Source organism: Platalea leucorodia (genome assembly GCF_965183815.1).
Source record: "Platalea leucorodia genome assembly, chromosome: 10".
NCBI classification, from domain to species: domain Eukaryota; kingdom Metazoa; phylum Chordata; class Aves; order Pelecaniformes; family Threskiornithidae; genus Platalea; species Platalea leucorodia.
The window spans coordinates 10,913,998-10,932,643 of record NC_138832.1 but is presented as its reverse complement, the minus strand read 5'-3'; positions in this window follow the sequence as shown (position 1 = coordinate 10,932,643).

Genomic DNA, 18,646 nt, shown 5'->3' with positions numbered 1-18,646 from the left:
CCCCCCCCCCCCCCCCCCAGCCGGCTCCCACGCAAGGTACAAAGTACAGCAGGATTGGCTGTAAAGTCCAGCCGAACTTCAGCACTCAGCTGCTCCAAGAGGCTGTTGCTGCCAGGACCGGCCACAAATCTATGGTTCGGAGTGAAAACACCACCCTGTTCCCCAGCTCAGAGTGGGACTGCAGCAGCGGCAGTAGTAGTTATTGTGCAAGACCCGTGCCCAGGGCAGAGGTCCCAAGCAGAGTTGGGCTGTGCACACAGCAGACCCTGCTCAGCTTCTGCTTTGGCTCCAAGGGGAGAGCTGCACAGGAGGAACTGGTGGTCCAGCAAGGCTGGAAGGAGCCCTCCTTCAGCTCCCACCAAACAACCCCACAGCACACCCCTGGCCCTAGTCACCTTGAAGGGGTGACAAACCCATTGCTACAGTCACCGACATGGCAGCGTGCACTCACAGCCCCACAGGGACCTTTGTGCCCCAGGGGTGCTGGCACAGGACGACCAGGTGGGCATGGGCAAGGCAAGACCCCACTGCCCTCACGGAGCTGAACCAGCCCAGGCTGCATGCTACTGGGCAGGTCAGCAGGAGCTGACACCCAGCCCCGCTGTCCTCTGGCCTCAGAGGAGGGAGAGCAGAGGTCCTGGGTCAGCATGGGGAACACAGTGACCCCAAAACAGCAACAGCAGCACAGTCTAGCCCAGACCTCCCACCCCACATCTCCCCCATGCAGTCAGCCCTGGGCTCCCCAGAGCATGGGAACAGCACTGGCGGCCCCCTTCCTTCTCCCCCTCAGCTGCACGCAGGGCCAGGACAATCACACCCCCTTGCTGCTCTGCCAGCAATCCTGCAGCTCCCGTGGCAGCGCAGGACAGCGTCCCCACGGCATGGGCTGCCACCCCCGGGCAGCGAGCCAAGCGGGCAAAATACCTGCTCCCTGCGGACCTCGGGTTCCTGCAGCTCGGATGCCAACAGGCCAGGTGAGTGCTGGGGCTGGGCTCTCAGCTGGGCGTCCCTGCGCAGCAGAGCCCTGCTCTGCTGCCTGCTCACACCCCCTCCTGGGTGTGTTTGTGGCCTGGCAGGGCTGCCGATGCCGCCTGCAGGTCTGCACAGGCCGGCAGAGGCGGGTTGCCCGCAGCGGGTACAGGAGGCAGGGTCAGGGGTCAGGTTGGGCCCCCGCCAGTGGCTTTGTGTCCCGCTGACCCCGGCACAGCCTCCGCTTCGTGGCCGCTGGGAAAGTGGAGAAGGGGCCCAGGGGGGCGTTGTGCACCACAGCACAGCGGAGTTTGCAGGCAGCCCACGCTCCAGACGGATTAAGGCTCCAGGGAGAGCTCTGGGAGCGGGGAAGGCAGATGCAGGCAGAACTTCATGCATCGCTGGGCCTTTGAGCAAGGGGTTGTAGGAGCCCCTCTGTCAAAGGGAGACTTTTCCCTTCTTTGCAGAGGAAGCCTGGGACCGACACATCCCGGGCCACCACAGCTGGCCCAGCTGATGCTCACTGGGGCATGATTTGAAGGTGGAAGCATAGAGGTAAAAGTGGTTTCTTGTGTTGAGCCAAGAGAAGTGTTTCAGAGCCAATGCACCTGAACTTTGCTGAAGCAGCAGATGAAAGCAGGCTCCGAGACAGGGGCCTGATGCCACTTGCAGATTGACCAGGCCATGCCCTCCATCTCCCCAGCTCCCTCCCTGTGGCACGGCACAGCTGCAGCCCCCCACCCTCCGCTCCATGTCTCAGCAGAGGCACAGCCCCTGGTGAGCCAGGATGCAGAATGGGTGCTTGGATCTTTCCGTGTCAGTGACTTGCTCCATAATTGCCTGGGATCTCGGCGGACCTCTGTGATCTCCTGCCACTTGCCAAGGAGCCAAGAAAGCTGATTTACAGGGAACCGATGGCATCCTGCAGTGACACAGCAACTGTCAGGCTAGGCAGAAGCCTCAGCACTTACCCTTGCTGCTCATCCTATTCCACACCATTATTAACAGCTTTGGCACAAATCACTGAACAGCTCCATGAAATGTGCTGATCAAGTACATTTGCGAGGCCTTATCAGCGGAGGGTCTGGAGTACTGCAGGAGGGGTTGTGTAATAACACCCATTGCTCCACACCGGGAGGAGTTAGCTGAAAGCATTGCAATGGCCAGGAATGCCCCTGGGACGAGCGAGCAGCCCCGCATCCCAGACTTCGTCAGCTGTGAGCAGCTAGCGGCGTGGTTGGCCTCCCACACCCGCGTGCTCCGCCAGCTCCGGCACAGACCAACCACGGTGCCACGGGGCAGAGCAAACCTGTGGGCAGGGGTCTTCCCAGTGCGACTGTGCCCTGGGAGAGCCCCTGGGATGCAGAGAGCCCGTTTTACCGGATCAAGGATATTTAGTGTCAGGGAATGTGTTGCAGATTATAAGGAGATGAAGAAGTGAGCGCCAGGGGGGAAGGACCACTTCAGCCGAGAAACAGCTTAGGTAGCAGGGAAAAGAAAACTGAGCATGAATAAAGAGACCGAGGTGATACTGGAAGCGGGGAGGCTGGAGCAGAGCTCCTGGAGACCCAAAAGCTGTGGATTTTAGGAGTGCAAGGCAAAGCTAACGGGAGAGGTGCCCCTCAACCACAGGCAGGTGGAGCAGCAGGCCCAGGGGCTCCCCCAGGGATCCCCCTGGGTACTGGCCGCCGCCTGGCCGCGCCGGGCGGGAGCCCCCTTCTTTCTGGAAGGACAAACTTGGGCACTACGGAGGGAGCGAGGCCCCCGGGGCCCGCACCGGGTCCCCGCCGGGGGAGCCCCGCCAGAGACGGGCCCGCAGCTCTCGCCGCTGCCCACCAGAGGGCGCTGCCGCCGGCGCGGTGGCTCTGTCGGCGTGGTGGCTCTCCCGCCCCGGAGCGCCGCCCCGCACTCTATGGTCGCGCAGCCCCTCCCGCCGCGCTGGCGGGGCCGCTGCCGGCTCATGGCCGGGCGGCGCCCGGACACGGGCAGCTCCAGAGCAGGGGAGCGGCGGCAGGGCTGCTATTGCCGCGTGAGCCCCCGGCTTCAGCCCCGTATGAAGCGGCAGCCATTTCTTATCCCCGCCGCCTGACGGCAGGAGGCAGCCATGTTGAGCGAGGGCAGCGGCGTCGCACCGGTGCCTGTAGGGGGCGGCAGCCATTTTGAGTACTGGCACGCGTAGCGGGCGGTGGCGCCGCCGGGGCCCTGCCCGCTCAGCGCCGGCGCGCGGCCGGCAGTGGGCGCGCTGGGCCCGCGCTGCCGCCGCCTCAGCGACCCGCTCGCTCCGCGCCCGCCCTGCCGCCTCCGCAGCGGCCGCCCCCGCCAGCCGCTGCCTCAGAAGGGCCCGGCCCCCGGCGGCCACGCTGCCGCCGGCAGCTCGCCCGGGAGGCTCCTCGGGCTCCCCCTTCCACAGAGGCGGGCCGCGGCCGGGGGCTCGCACAGCTGCAGGCCCCCAGAGCAGAGCACAGCCCTCGCCAGCAGCTGCCTGCCGCCTCAGATCGTTTTGATGTTGTAAAAGGCCAATGGAGGTGACGTCCAGTGACGTCCAGTTTGCTTCTATCCGCATTTTAGGTCTTTCTGTAGTTGATGTTCACGCAATAGGAGTCAGCAACTCGCCGAGCTGCCGCTGGTTTGTGATGAGGGAGATCTGCCTTGTGCCCCCTCCCTCCAAAGCGAGTCTACCCCGAGGAGCAGGTCCTGGCTGCCGGAGCCTGCTGCAGCGCAGGAGCGCAGGTCAGGGTTTCACCAAAAGGAAGGAGCAGAACTCACGGACGCTTCATGGCAGAGTCCATCAGGCTGCCATAAACAGAGGCGTCCTAGGCATACACTGCTCTGCCAGCCCAGGTGCTTGTCTGATCTCCAGGGACCAAGTTACAGTTGAATAGTTAAAGCTAACAACCAGAATATATAGTCAAGCTAGCTTAGCTCTACAGCTGTCTCACCATGAAGTCGGAGGTGCCAGAATTAGTTGGGAAGATGACAGAAAATAATGTCCCGATCAGCACAGTTGAATCAGCTCATGAACAACATCAAGTGTTGCATTGCTGTAAGTAGGGTTTGTGCCCTGCCTTCACTTGCGAACAGTCTCATCTGTAAGTGTTCTTTTAGATTCTAGTAAAGATATAAAAACAAATGCACAGAGGAGTGGTCTAAGTGAGCAGGGAAACTTATGTTGGTATATTACAGTTCAGCTGAAGTTATCTCCCTAGACTTTAAACTCGGGGAGCAGAGAAGGTATTTTCGACATATGGAAGCAACTTAATGGCTTTATGTTAAGTTCTTGTTTATCAACTGAAATGTTCACAAGCTATTCTTTTCAGAAAAAGATGTAAGCCACTGTTGCAGTTACTTCTGTTTTGCACTATACTGCATGTAATTTACAAGAAATATGGCTTTTAAGTTTGACTGTTTTAGGGAATGTTTTCCCTCCACATAATCTCCCATAGGGCTCAAGACCTGGGATAAAAGGGTAAGGCAACACAGGTTTCTGTAACCATTACTTTGCACTCTCTGAGCTTGTAATGGACAACAAAAATTCAGCGTATCACCATTCCTCTGCTGTCAACACTTTAAAAGTCAGTGGCACAGGCTGTGCTTCCACCCCATCTAGTAGCTGACCTACATAAACTGGCAGGCCAAGGCAAAGATCTCTCCATCAGGAATCTAAAAAATCCCTACTTGTTGATAATCTGCAGTAATATAGAACTTGCTGCATTTTGAAGCTATCTTGCATAGGCACATTTTAAATTAAATTGTTAGAAAGAACTACTCAGAAGGTAAAATGCCTTCTTAAGGGAGGGTGTATGGATCATGGCGCTAGTCTCAATGTTTAGGTTTACTTTTTCCTAAAGGCCAGAACCTTATAAGTAATTAAAGTCTGATGAACAAACTTTGGATCAGATTTTTTTTCTCCTCAGAAGTAGGCAAGTTAAGGAGATCAGGAATGCAGATTGTGAGAGTATTGTTCAGCATGAGAAAAACCTCTGTGGACAACTTTATTTCAGCTCTTACCACTGAGTTTGTATGATACAAGGCAAACCATGACCCAAACTTTTCACGGGTGGTCCTTATAGTTTTCATTTCCTAAGTACTTGAAAACGGCATGGGGCTGATTTTCAGGAGTGATAATTATTCGCTGTTGTAATTGAGATGAATGATAGGAGCTCTGAATGCTAGTGAGTGTTAAGAATTCAAGCTGCACAGTAACAGTAGATCTCAGATTGGGCATTGTACCAGTACAGCGTTTAGCCCCACTGTTTTCATAAGAATCTAGCACCCCTGAAGGGTTTATGGAGAACAGACTTTCACAAGAGCACAGTAGAAAAGCAGAAGGTAATCTGTTCAGTAAGCATTATACTGTATACATACAGTTAGGAAATTATTTTTTAGGCATAGTGTCATGGCATATCTAAAGTTGATACCAAGGCAAACAAGACTTTTCCTGGGCTCCCTGAAACAAAGAGGAATTCAAACAGGCAAGTCTTGCTTTCATTTATAAAAAACGTAGTTACCAGATTCTGATATTTCTGTCAGAGATCTGTCCTGTAAGATTGACATGCTATACTTTATTGACGATTTCAAGGACTGAAATAATTGTTTTTGTTTACATGTAGCTCTTTCTTTTTGGAACTTGAACTAGTTTAGAATTTGAAGATGTTTATAATTTGCCATTTCCTAATTGCCTTATCATTGCATACTTAACTGAAGCCACACAATAACAAACTGAAGCCAAATCTTAAGTATTACATTTAAGATATGATAGAAGGGATGCTCACAGGGTATACTCACATGCAATTTTGCATCTTAAACTACATATTTTTGGTTTTGTTCTTTTTATTTATCATCTACAAAGGAAGCTGACTAATTTATTTCTAGCAGAACTGTTTTTCTAGTTAGTCCATTTCCTTTATAGCGATAATTACTGGAAGTTAAATTGTAGGGTTATTGCAACTTACTGAATGGGGCAACACCGATACTCTGCAGATCTGGTTCCACTTGCTCTGCATTGAAAAACATGGGTCATATCAGTAGTTTCTGTTATTTTCTGACCAATATTTGTGTTTTTTTTACAGAAAAAACTATACTACTTCCCTTGTCAATAAGCGTAACATCTTATCTCCCACTTACTTCTATTGTTCTACTACACAAACTTTTGTATTTAGCCTTTTTTTGTTGTTTACTAACTTTTAAGACATACTATTCTTTTTGCACAGGGATAAGCCTTTGCTACGGAGTGTTTGCTACTGATGCATCTCTAATTTCTGTTCAGAGTTATAGTTACTGTAGACGAGCATTTCCCCTGCCTTTCAAGATATAAAGGCAGCTGCAAGATCATTATGTTAAAGCATGCTACGGAAAACAAAATCTGTTTGTTGCTTAAGCTGCCTTTCTTTTCTCATTGTTTCAGAAGCCTTCCATGAAGTCATTACTGCTTACTGATGTTACTGTTAAGCCACATACTTTGTTACAGCATCACTGAGCAGATAACAGCAGTCTAAATAGGATAAGACTCCGGATCAGCATTCATATCAAAAACAAGCTTAAGTATTTGACAAAGAAAAGCTCAACTCTCAAACTATAACAAGTGCCTATTAGGATACAGCCCAAGCACCTGACTTGTAAGTGCTTGCTTTGTATTCAAGTATCAGCACAGACAGTGGTTCAAGTCAGTCCTTGCTCAAGGAATACCACTTCTGATCCCCTATTAACCTTATCATTTATGGGATTCTCTACTCTACGTATCCAGGCAGAGGAAACAAAGCCCTCTTATATGGCTCTTTTTCTATCACTTCCTTATTCTCAGAGAGATTATTTGGGGACAAATAACACTTTTGAGAGTCATGATGGGTGCTGTGACCAGTAATAATCACATTGTACTTGTAGTGCTACTACATTTTTCCTCCTAATACCTACAAGCTGTTGTTATCAGATAGCTTCACAGAACTACTAGAGTCTTCCCTGTTGTCTTAAGGGATACAGTTCATATATATTAGACACTTCTACAACAGCAACTTTCCCACACGTGTAACTTATCTACATCCCATACTTTACAATTGCTATAAGCTATTAGTTTAAATACTAAAAAAAAAAAAAAAAAAAATCAAAAAGAACAAGACAGAGGTCAAAACTAGTACACTTACCAGATAGAAGCAGCCTCTTATTCCAAACTCTCTAGTATGCATAAGCAGCAGCTGTTTGCCACTGCCAAATTTATAGGACCAGCCTCCAGAGCACTGTGCTGAGGGTAGGTTTATATAAAGGGCCCTTGCTAGGGAGTGATGAGTAATCATCTGGTGGGGAGGTGCTGTCTTTATGTCCTTAGGTGGCTGGACTATAGCTGTGTTGTAGTGATGCTAGTATGTAGATTTATTAACAGAGGAGTAATTTAAAAAAAAAAACAAAAACAAACCAAACAAACTTTTGGTCTAAAGTAGTTAGTTTAACTTTTTTGTTCCCTAAGTTATAATTTCTTGTCCATGTTCATTTATGGCTTATTTTCTGGTACCTATTTAAGGCCTTTTCAGTCATAAATATCTTTGGGTAAAGGCTCTACTGAATTGCTTAATACAGGTAAAATATTATAGTAGTTAAAGGAAAAATGGCTTTAGTACTGTCTACCATCTGTTTTCTTACTTGACTGTTACAGATACTTACTGTGAGTATGTATAAGGGCTCTGTTTTAGTAACTTCTACATGAATTTTCTTCTGAGCCTTTAACTAGTGCAAAGGGTTGTGAGGGATTTCTAGCTAGTGGCCTGCATTTGTATTTTCTGCTCTGTATTTTCTCAGAGCTACTATGTAATTGGTATCTCTGGGGCTTGGTGTCTAGCTGCCCGTGGTTTCTCGTGTTCAGTGTTTATGGACAAAATGCTTATTTTGGGGGAAAAAGTGTCTGCCTGTCAGACTGCAGAAGGTGTTTGTGCAGTTGTGAAGCTAGCATTTTCTTGACACCACATGTTGGGGAAAATAAAGGCTCTTTTTGCATTGAAGTTAGGAAGGTACAAGTATAACCTTTTTTTGTCTTGCTTCCTGTGAGACCTTCTTTTCTGGAACCTAGGCTGCAAGAGACACTTGCTACTTTTTCAGGTGGAGTGGTTGGCAGCATGGAGAGGCTTAACATTGTGGTTGAACTGTTCTGATGAAGAGTTGCTACTAGAAAGTACAGCAGAAAGCTACTAGGGTTTTTTGTTAGTTTTCTGACAATGGAAAACTGGATTTCCTGTGGTGGTGGAGAGGCTCAGCTGTAAGGCAGTACTTCAAAATGTAAAAACCTTAGGCTGCCAAAGCCCCTTCCACAACAGTGCCTTGGCTTCTACCTGTGGGACCTGCTGCAAATGACTGGTTCTGGCAAGTTAGGGCTAGGTCTTGTAGCTTGTGCAGGTAATATGATCCAGAATCAGTGTTTTTCTGCTGTTGGCTCGAAGTGGCTGTGCCTGTTTGAACATTTAGAATAGCTAAATACTCTTTCCAATGAGCAAACAGAATGTACTGTGGGAATGTATAAACATCTTAAATGACTTGTACTGTAGTGTCTTGAATCTGTGTACGTATGGGCTATCTCTGTTGGAGGTGCATTCTTAGCTGCTTGGGAAATGATTTTCAAGTAGGCATGTTTGTGATCCTTTCTTTTGTTATTTCTTTTATTTATCTTAAAGTTCCAGTTTATCTGGAAGCCCAGGAACTTGTTCCTGCTAAGTTTTAATTGATGATTGGAAATAATGGTAGAATTAAAAAAAGTCATACTTCTAGGTTGTTCTGCTTTTGAGTCAGTAAAAGCATCACAGATTCAGATGTTACTAAGACCAGATAAATAGTCTGGTCTTTGGAGGTAGTGGTACTTAAAACCGCATGTGTATATCTTTGGGACTCAGTGGATTCAGGTGGGTAGGATATATAGGCAGGAATATGACACTAATGCCTACCTATAATGAACTTTATGCTTATTTTTTTTTTTGGCTTAGCTACTTCAGCAAATTGGAGTATTATAAGCAATTAATTTACCATTTGCATACCTCTTCAAGGTGTTCTTTGAGCTTTCTGAAGTATCACTAGCTTTTAGTTGTACATTGGCTAGCTGTCTGTTTATTAGGTGGTCATTTGCTTAATCGGTTTTACTTTCTTTTTTAGTGTTAATTGATGGCTTACCATGGATCAGCTTGCATCCAGGCGTGGATTGAAGAACTTTTGGGTGATTTCCAAACAACTACTCATTGTTCTGCACTTGTACCTCTTGAATGATGGTTGTTACTTTGTCTGGTCCTTTTTTCCCCAGCTTGCTTATATTTCACTCAAATGCAAAGCTCATGCAGTTAACTAGCTTGTGCAGTTAAAAGACATGCCAATTGCTTCCCCCACAATGTAGCTTATGATAAAATCTTAATTCATTTTTATGCCTTTTGCTAAGTTATTCTTGGGTTTTGCTGTTAAATTAAGTATTTGATCCTGTGTCCAGAACAGAATCTAATTTGCATTAGGAAATGAAAACAGACTTGTAATTGCTGTCTCCTGTGTTGCAGAAGACATGCACTAATACTCACTAAGAACTTCTAGGCATCCCTGTGAAGTGCTCACTAGGTAAGATACTAATACAGAGATCAAACATCTATTCACAGAACTTACCTCTATTGTAAGAAGGTGCTTGACTGCTTGGAAGAGGTTCTGTTCTTGTTTGGCAGAACTGGGCTGATCCATGACTTACAAGTGCATGGTGGGTTTAGAATTTGTGAAGCTCATGAAGAGGGTGCTCTGTGTTCTTGATCACTGCAGGGTGATGCTGATGTGTGAGGATTTGTTGCCTAAAGTCCTTATCTCCAGCACTGGGAAGAAAAGAAGCACACCTGGAAAAAAGTCTTAAGAGCAAGTCCTGAGAGGACCTTCAATGGTTGAAATGGATATTGAGATAAAAAAGCGCCACTCTCTAAGTTTGCAGCTGTCATACTTGGAGCTACCATCACAGGCTGTACCTTGTTGCATTAGACATTTTACAGCTATAGGATGAAGGTGATTGTTGCCCTAGGTACTTGCACTTGCTTGCCTTGTCAGATACAGTTACAGACAGATGGTTATGAGGAACCGAGAATATGCGTAGCTCAGCATGAAGGACATTTGTCTTGGCACTCTAGCTGTTTTGTCACTGTCAAGCTTTGTTTCTAGGTTCTGCAGAATTATACAGAAGATGAGCGAGTACTGCATGTATTTGAGACAGTCCCCACATGTGAAGGCTAGCATGGGAGAAAACAAAACATGCTTGTTTGCAAAACAAAAGAAGTGGTGAGGAGAGTGTAGGAGAATGCATTCAGGATGAATATGAATGGAACAAGCCCAAAATAGGGATGCAGCAGTGACTAAAGCTTAAGCTGGGAGTTGTAGCTGTGATAAAATGTTAGGAATAAAACCGCAAAATGTAGATGGATGTTGTTGGGGCTTTGTGTCCAGGCTGAGTCGTGTGTGACACTGGCATTCTGCTCCTAAATGCTGTTGGTAATCAGTGGTTTTAAAGAAGAGCAGAAAACTTGCAGAAAGCTTTTAGGGTACTTAACAGTCCTCCTGGGGACTTTTGGAAACCCAGGATTAGATGCAACCGTGATCTAGTCTGTGGGTAGCAGGGGCTACTCTGTGGTTCCCACTACAGTGCAGTCCAAACTGTCCCTCCCATGCTTTGTGGTGCTACAGGGTCTCCTTGCTAGGGTCTCCTTATTGTCTTTGTTCACTTTTGTGATCAGGAATTGCTATGTTCGAACTGGACAGCTGAATAAACTTTGAGTGTTAGACAGATTAGGCTAAGAATCATTTAAACAGTGCTAACTGCAAGCTCTGACTCATTCTGCTCTGTTGTAGTGCAAATACTTGTGCTAATTTGCACTGTTTTGACAGTCACTTCTGCAATATATAAACTACTCTTTCAGATGTCTAATTAAATACTACAAGTATCCTGACTAGAAATGCTTTAAGAATACTACTTGAGATTGCCGCTGCCAGAACTGTATTTCCTTGTGTTATTCAGTAATGCTAATCTAATGACATAAACAGCTGGACTGCTAAATGTTGTTAATGAAACCTTTTTATCTGACTACAAGCATGTTACCACATCAGTCCTACTCTAAATATTGACAAACACAGACTTTGCAAAAACTTTGCAGGTGGGAAGTTCAACCCATGTTGAATTCCAATAGACATATTACCAGAACTCAACAGCATTACTTGAGAGAATCGGCTTTGCTGTAAAAGCACAAGTCAAAGTATTTAATGATTAAAAAATGAGGGATAGAAGAGGCTTTTCAAAAGAGCATTACCTGACACAGGAACAGCCAATTCACTGGAACAAAAAGGTCAGAGGAGTGAGTGGAAATGATCAACATCTCATTGCCCAGACTGCAAGTATAATTTCTTTGGGAAGCAGTACTGTCATGTCTTGGCTGGTGATGGGGAAAGCTACTCTTTATCTGATTATGGAGCCTTGGAGTATCATTATGGAGGATGTAAGTCTTAACCTTGATTTAACTGGCATAAATGGCTATGCTGTCCAAAGAAAAAAAATCTTAGCATCCTGCACTTAGGAGGGATAAATGATGTAGATATTAGCTATGCATGGCAGTGTGAAATGAGAATTGCAGAATGCTTGGAGGAAGGCATTTGGGTTCTTTGGTTAGATTATGGCTAGTTGTACACAGCAGCAGATTCAGTAGGTTAAACAGGCAAGGTCAGCAGGTCAGGAATTGGCTAGAGGCCTGCCTAGTAATCACACATGCAGTGAAGAAGCAGGGATAAGAGCATTGGACTTGTCTGAGCTACTGTAAGAGACGAACCTCAGTGTGCACGATCCAGTGGGTAATCCATTCTTGGGTGACTGCGGGCTGTGTGTCGATAAGCTGATTTGAGTAACTGATCTTGGTTGTCCTAATCCCATGGTTGTTTTAGTCAATTATTTGCTTTGACAGATAGCTGATAATCGGGTCTCTATTCCAGCTGAAAGCATTGTGCTTAAACTCCTGGACGGGCATAGCAAGGCTGCTGTGCACTTGGAAAACTATATAAAGATTTTCTCTAAATTATTTGTTCAGATTTGTAGTGTTTCAAAGTGAAGCTTTTCATATGCTCTAGAGCAATGAATCAATTTTGGTTTTAATGCCCATATGTGCAACTCACCTCCTCTCACTTTGCTGTCACTGAAATTGCCAAAGGTATAAGTAGAGAGTCCTGAAGAGCAGGCAAGTTCTATTGGTAATATTAGAAATAAATTACTGTAAGTGCTCTAACAACTGCTAGGCTGTACTAAGCTTAACTGCACAAAAATAACTGTCCCAGTTGCATCTTTCTTGTTTCTCTAACAAACAAGTTTAAGTGGTAATTAAAGATTCTGTTAAGAATGCCAGATTTCTCACCCTCTCTGTGTATGTATACACACATATATATAGGGAAGGAAGAAACTGTTTGAAACAAAGCCCTTTCTGCAGCAAATATTTAATTTACCTTGAAGGGCTGCCCAGAACAATGGGCTATGCAGCAATGTGATGTTCTTTTTGCCTGTCACATTCTTCATTTTAAGATTATTTGGCACGTTTTCTTGAATCAAGCAAAAAATGGCAGTCCCATCCCATCTGGCATGATGCATTAATTTTCAGCATGCTGAAGGCAACTCACTGGTTATATGCATGTTTCCTTGTACCACTCTTGCTCTTTGGGAGAGCATGTTGAGTATGAAATTGAGTTAGACTGAATAGTTCCCAGCTGAGAGCATCTGTGGAGTGTCCAAAAGCTGTTGATACTCTACTTTTAGGCTGATATTAACTAATGCAGGAGATGGTAGTGCAAGTGAATGGGCATAGACTTTAAATAACCTGAGCATTTCCTCACCCTGCAAAGCTGCTCATCCACAGAGGTGATGCCGCTAGGTTTTGCTCTTACCCCTAAGGTACAAAATAGAGGACTGCAAGCCAGCATTCTTGGGTTCTTTTCCTTACTCTGCTCTGCTTTCCGGCAGAGGACATCTAGTTTAGTTTCTCAGTGACCTCTGTAGGAAATGGATTTTACATGGTCTAAGTACTCACATTCAAACATGGCCAAGCCACTTAGAAAGTGGTTTTGACTGGATAAGGAACAAAGATAAAAGTGTTGCTTTTCGTCTCATGGACTCAATCAGATTAAAAATATGTCTTTCTCAGCAGAAGTTCCTGCAGTGTATGAATCCAGCCCTGTACTTTTGAAGTCCAAACTGCAAGATGTTTTGCATTAAAATATTCTGCTGCCACAGTGGTGTCTTACTACAGCTGAAAGTTTATGTGCATCATTTTATGGAAGGAGGAGTCTTGACAGACTTCTTTCATAGTGTTGTTCTTACTATATATGACATTTGCTATACCTATGAAGTAGTTTATAATGCTGCCTAAAATTATTTATTAATGTAGCTTTTATGCCCAAGAGGCAAAAATGTGCCAGAATTCTCTAAATAGGTTTGATTCTACTATGTTGATGAATATCATATATCTTGTCGATGTATTGTTTACCTTCCCACATCATGCTGGAAGCCTGAAATGTTATTTAGTAGGGAATAGTCTCGACCTAATTAAAAAAGCAAGGTAATATTTACAGTAAAAGGTTCCAATATGTTTTTTCAAACTGTGGAGAGAAAAAAACTATAGTATCTCTTTAATGCTAAAGTATGTTTCTTCTGGAGAGCAAACTAGTTATTGCCTTGATTTGAAAGTGTCTGTATTTAGAGCAGGAAAGAGTCCAATATTCAAATTCTTCCAGAACCTGCTATCAAGAAGGTGAAATCCCACTTCTTGTTTTAATGTTGCCAATTGGCTTGTACTCAGGGGGCATTACAGTGTGAAAGCTTTGTGGCTGGAAATGATGGATGATTGTGCAGCTGGATAAATCATTTTCCTTTTGAGCTAAATAAAATGCAGTGCTTGTTAATCTAAACAGGTAATACCTATATGCTAAATAGGATTCTGTCCCTTCTTTACCTTTTATTTCCTGATGGCAAAGGTTGTGGGAGAACAATTAAATGATACGGCCAATTTAGGCAGGCAGAGATGCAGCAAGTTTTTAGGTAAACCTCATCTTTAGTGGACTTTCCTGACTTTCAGTGTAGTAATAAAATCCTTCAGAATTGGCCAATCTATTGAACAGTCTGAGTCCGGTGGTACAGAGGCACGTCTGGCACTGATAAGTGTAGCTGCATCAGCATAAAGAGGTAGGCTGGGGAAGGTAATCATCCATTGACTGAAACACAGCAGTGATATCAGTTTGGGCATTCAGGCTCTTCATACTGATGCAATTTTATTCTTTTCTCTTCCTTTGTTCTAATCCCTGATCTGAAGTTTAAATTAGTTGATGTTGACATAACGGGTAAAGAAATGACTAACATGAAACTAGGACTTCAGTGTTAAGGCTAACACTGGAATAGTGCAAATAGAAAAATATTCTATACATATTTGCTCATGAAATCTTATCTTAAAGAAAACTGAAATGAAGACCTGTGAATGATTCGATGCCTTGTCAGCTGTGATTGTGTGGATTAATTCAAATGATTGAGATAGTTGATTGAAGGTAAAGGAGGAGCTTCAGAAGTGAAATTATTGTAAAAGCATGTGGTGTGGTGTTTAGCCTCTTCCAAACTTAAATATTTGAAAAAAAGATCCTCTGTATATTAGTTTTGTCATTTGAAGCAATTTGGTAAACCTTTGATTGAAATACTTCTGCCAGAGCCAGTGCGTTAATGCCGTGCATGATCTAGGACACATAGTTGTATCTCACAGGGAAAGCAGTTCTTGATGTGGCTAGAGAGAGTATGATGGTTCTGGGATTCTAGGAGGTAAGCACATATACTATGGAATTACTTTGCCTTTCCAATGTCCCTGGAGTAAAGGTAACACTATTCAGCTAATCAGTTACAGGATTTCAAGTACATGCGAATGTCAGTATTTAACAATTACTGTAGTCAGTAAATTACCCTAATTGAAGGGAGGTGTATAAAATGATCAAAGAGGCTATTTCTGCCTTGACTCATTTAAGAGTAGGAGACACCATGTAAGAGGTGAAGATATGGAAGCCAGCTAGGGCCCTCTTAATTCCAGTGACCAGAGATTACAGATCATACTTGATCTTTGAGTCAGGCCATGGAGCTTTGCTCATCCATAATGTTCTGTAGATTGGCATGTTCAAGGAGTTAAAGTTCATCAATATTTAGTTACTGTGACTTATGGGCAATGCTATTTATTTTAAATATGTACTTTTTTATGGTATGCCTTACGTAAAGTGCTTTGAAAGTTCACGTAAAATTTATCCAAATTTGAAATAAAGGATTAGGATTCCAGCTGAGGCAAACTGTTGGAAATTCAGCTCTGTGGTGGTTATCACCAGCCAAGTATCTCTTAGAAAAGACGACATGCTGGGACAGTCTTGAATACAGTTTCCCCTGACTGAGGGAGTAAATCTGTTCCTGTCTCTTTGTATACCCTAGAATACATCTGAGAATGAAACGACTGAAAATAATAATAATAATAAAAAAATCTCCTTCCCTATCCATTGTGCTTTTGAAGTTCCTTCCTCCTACATTTCTGAAATGGAAGAGCTAATTGCAAATATACAAAGGAGTGCTGAATCCAGCAAAAAGTTGTGTTTTAATGTTTGGGGTGTTTGCCAAGGAACACTTTAAATTCTCAGATCAAGACTCTTGGTTAATGCACATATTTTTAGCTGTTTAGGGGGATTTACTTAAGTAATAATGTATGTTTAACTACTTTGTGTGCATTATGTAGGTGTTATGTATTATGTTAAATTCTGAATGAGCCTCCCAGGACGTTAGTCACTTACTTAACAGAGCTAGTTAAAGTTAACATGACCTTTAATTCTGTGAAATATTCTAATGACTTGTTTCTGAAGGTTTTTTCCTTTGTGTGAGGCCTAGATAACTGTGTTGCACTTCTTGTTTCTGTAAAAAAATATATCTCTGGATGGAAGTTGTTAATAGGAATGAGTATATCTTATTTCAGTATTCTTATACCTATGCTTTTGAGATAAGCAGATGGGAGATGTATACTGTGAAGAAATAGGGTATAACCAGGGTTATTTCAAAATGCATGCTGAGCTTTTAACCTGTTATAGCATTGCTGCCAATGAGAGATTGGTAATGTTGATTTATATTGCTGTAATATTAATACATCTAATCAATAAATAAGCTGAGGTCATTATAGCTTTTTATTCACATTAAACCATTTATAATCAGCAATCCATTTTTCTTGCAGGAAGAGCAAGGCTTCTGTGAGCATATTGTGTCTGTATATGTATGTGGGAAAGAAAATGGAAAAAAGGAAAAACTTGAGTATTCCTACCATTGGGTCTTGCTCTAAATCTGTTGTGACTTAAGCAGAGGTGGCAGGTAACAGCTTGACTGCAAACGCTACATCAGGTGACTTTTTTGTTTCAGGAACATAGTTGCATTTGGTCACAGAGGGATGAAGCATTTGGAGTAGCTTCCTAAATGGCAGGGGACTGGTAACCCAGATGGTTCTTTCTGGCTCTTTGTTAATTTCCTACCCCAGTGTCTTGTGTTAAGGAAGTACCAGAGTTGTCCTTTCCCGTGCCCTTGGGAGAAGGGCTTGGCTATCCCTTTTACAGACTTTGAAGGGGACCCTAGGAAGAGTGCAAATGGGATAGTTGAGAACAGGGGTGCTTTTTTGCACAAGAGGGTAGGCCATTCCTAGTGGTGTTCCAAGTCAAGGGAGTGTTTTTTGCCAACCTGTGTTGGCAGTGAATGCATTAATCTTCCTTTGCTACCTCTTGAAGTGTGTGGTATGGATCCTCCTTGTGCACCAGGCACCTCAGATCTGTTAGGCAGTTGGTTTTCACCTCTGCGTGTATAAAGTTGTGTGTGTGCTTGAAGCCCAGGGTCCTAAAAAGCAATGACATCCGCATACTAAATTTCAGTCTGAGTATATTGAAAGAAACTATCATGAGATTAAATGGAATGTGAAATAATGTTTAGTTGGGAAATATATGGATTTACTGCTGGTGATCAGAATGAAAACAGTTTCTGATAAACAAATAAAGCATCACACTGAGGAAACTTAAATGGATACTTAGTGATGCTTCTGTATACAATGTGATACATGCAAACAAGGTTGCCAGATGGCACGAGCCAAACTTGCATAGGTCCTAGCAAAATAAATGACACTTCTTGCAGTGAAAGTCAACAACAAGCAGACATATTTATAATGCATTGTTTTACAGTAATAGAATATTCATAAAAAAATAATAGATTCCGGGCTAATCTATCACTGCCAGAGGGAGGTACCAACAGTCTTGACAAAACTTTTGTTCTCGGTTATTTCATTTTTCAATTCATCATTAAGCAATAAGAATAATAACACAAGCCCTTATTTGAAGCAAGTTGTAACTCCAGTCTACTCTACTTGAATAGAAGCCCTCTGAACAAACATAGATAGAAAATTTCAGATATGCATCACTAGAAAGAAGTATAAGTAATTTTGGAAAGCTGCTGAGGCCTTAAATTTAAGAAATTAAAGAACTAAGACTGAGATACTTATTCCCTAGGTGTCCATACAGCATCAAAAGGCAGATTATATTGATTCTTCTGACTTTGAGACAACATTTTCTCTTAATGATGAAATGAAATTTTTTTATTCGAAGGTTCTGTACTTCAAGGAACAGTATGCATTATTGCTTGCATTATCACTTGATTGCATTTGCCTGGAAATTAACAGGATGAAACCATTTAAAATTATACATACCAGGGAGGATACTTGCTCAGCTCAGTTATTAATCTGTGAAGAAACAGATTATTTATTATTAAAAATAATCCTATATCAAATTAATATTTTGTCATACAGTGTGTGTGATAAGCTAGTGAATTCAATTGTGTATCAGTGTGGCTTTTTTGAAAGAAATAAGTATGAGTAATTGCAGAGGTATTTGGTAGTCTCCTCACACAAGTTAAATCTTCCTACACCTTCCCACCCTATCCCTGCATATGGATGTGTTGTGCCATTGGAGTTGGCAGGTCAGGCCTGGTGGAAAGCAGTGCTATACAGAGATACATGTGTGTCCCAGCCGATGCTGCTGGAGAAGCAGGAGTTGGGTGAGACTGAAACTGTTCTCCGAAAGGCTGGAGTGGTCTTCATGCAAGAAAGAGCAGGCTCCTGGGGAAAAGTGTAAGAATGAGATGGTTTGGCTGATACCCCAGGGCCAGGGAGGCAGGAGTAGGAGCCCTGAGCCAGACTCGGAATAGAGGAGAGCACTTGCTGTAAGCTCAGATGAACTCTTCTTCAGTCAACCTCTAGCTGGTCTTGATACTCCTATGTACTCTGAGCACTTCTTCTTAGCAACTTTGAGATGCGACCTCTTCTGACTCATGCAGCATCATCATCACATTGAGGATCTAACTCTCATACTTCCTGAAAATATTCATCGCAGTGAATGTACCTTAAGACCCTTAAATGTGAAAAAATTTAACGGAAGGACCCCCAAACTGGAAATAGACTTTTTGGTAGGGAGCTGCTGTGTTGGAGACCTCATCAGGCAATTTTTCTATGCCAGAGTCTGGTGTCTTACCACCAGTTCAGTGTGTGGTCTTGACTGAAAGCAGATAGTTAGCTTTTTCCTGTGATAAGCAAGTATCTATGCATAAAGACTTCAGGTGAGATAAGCCTCGGCA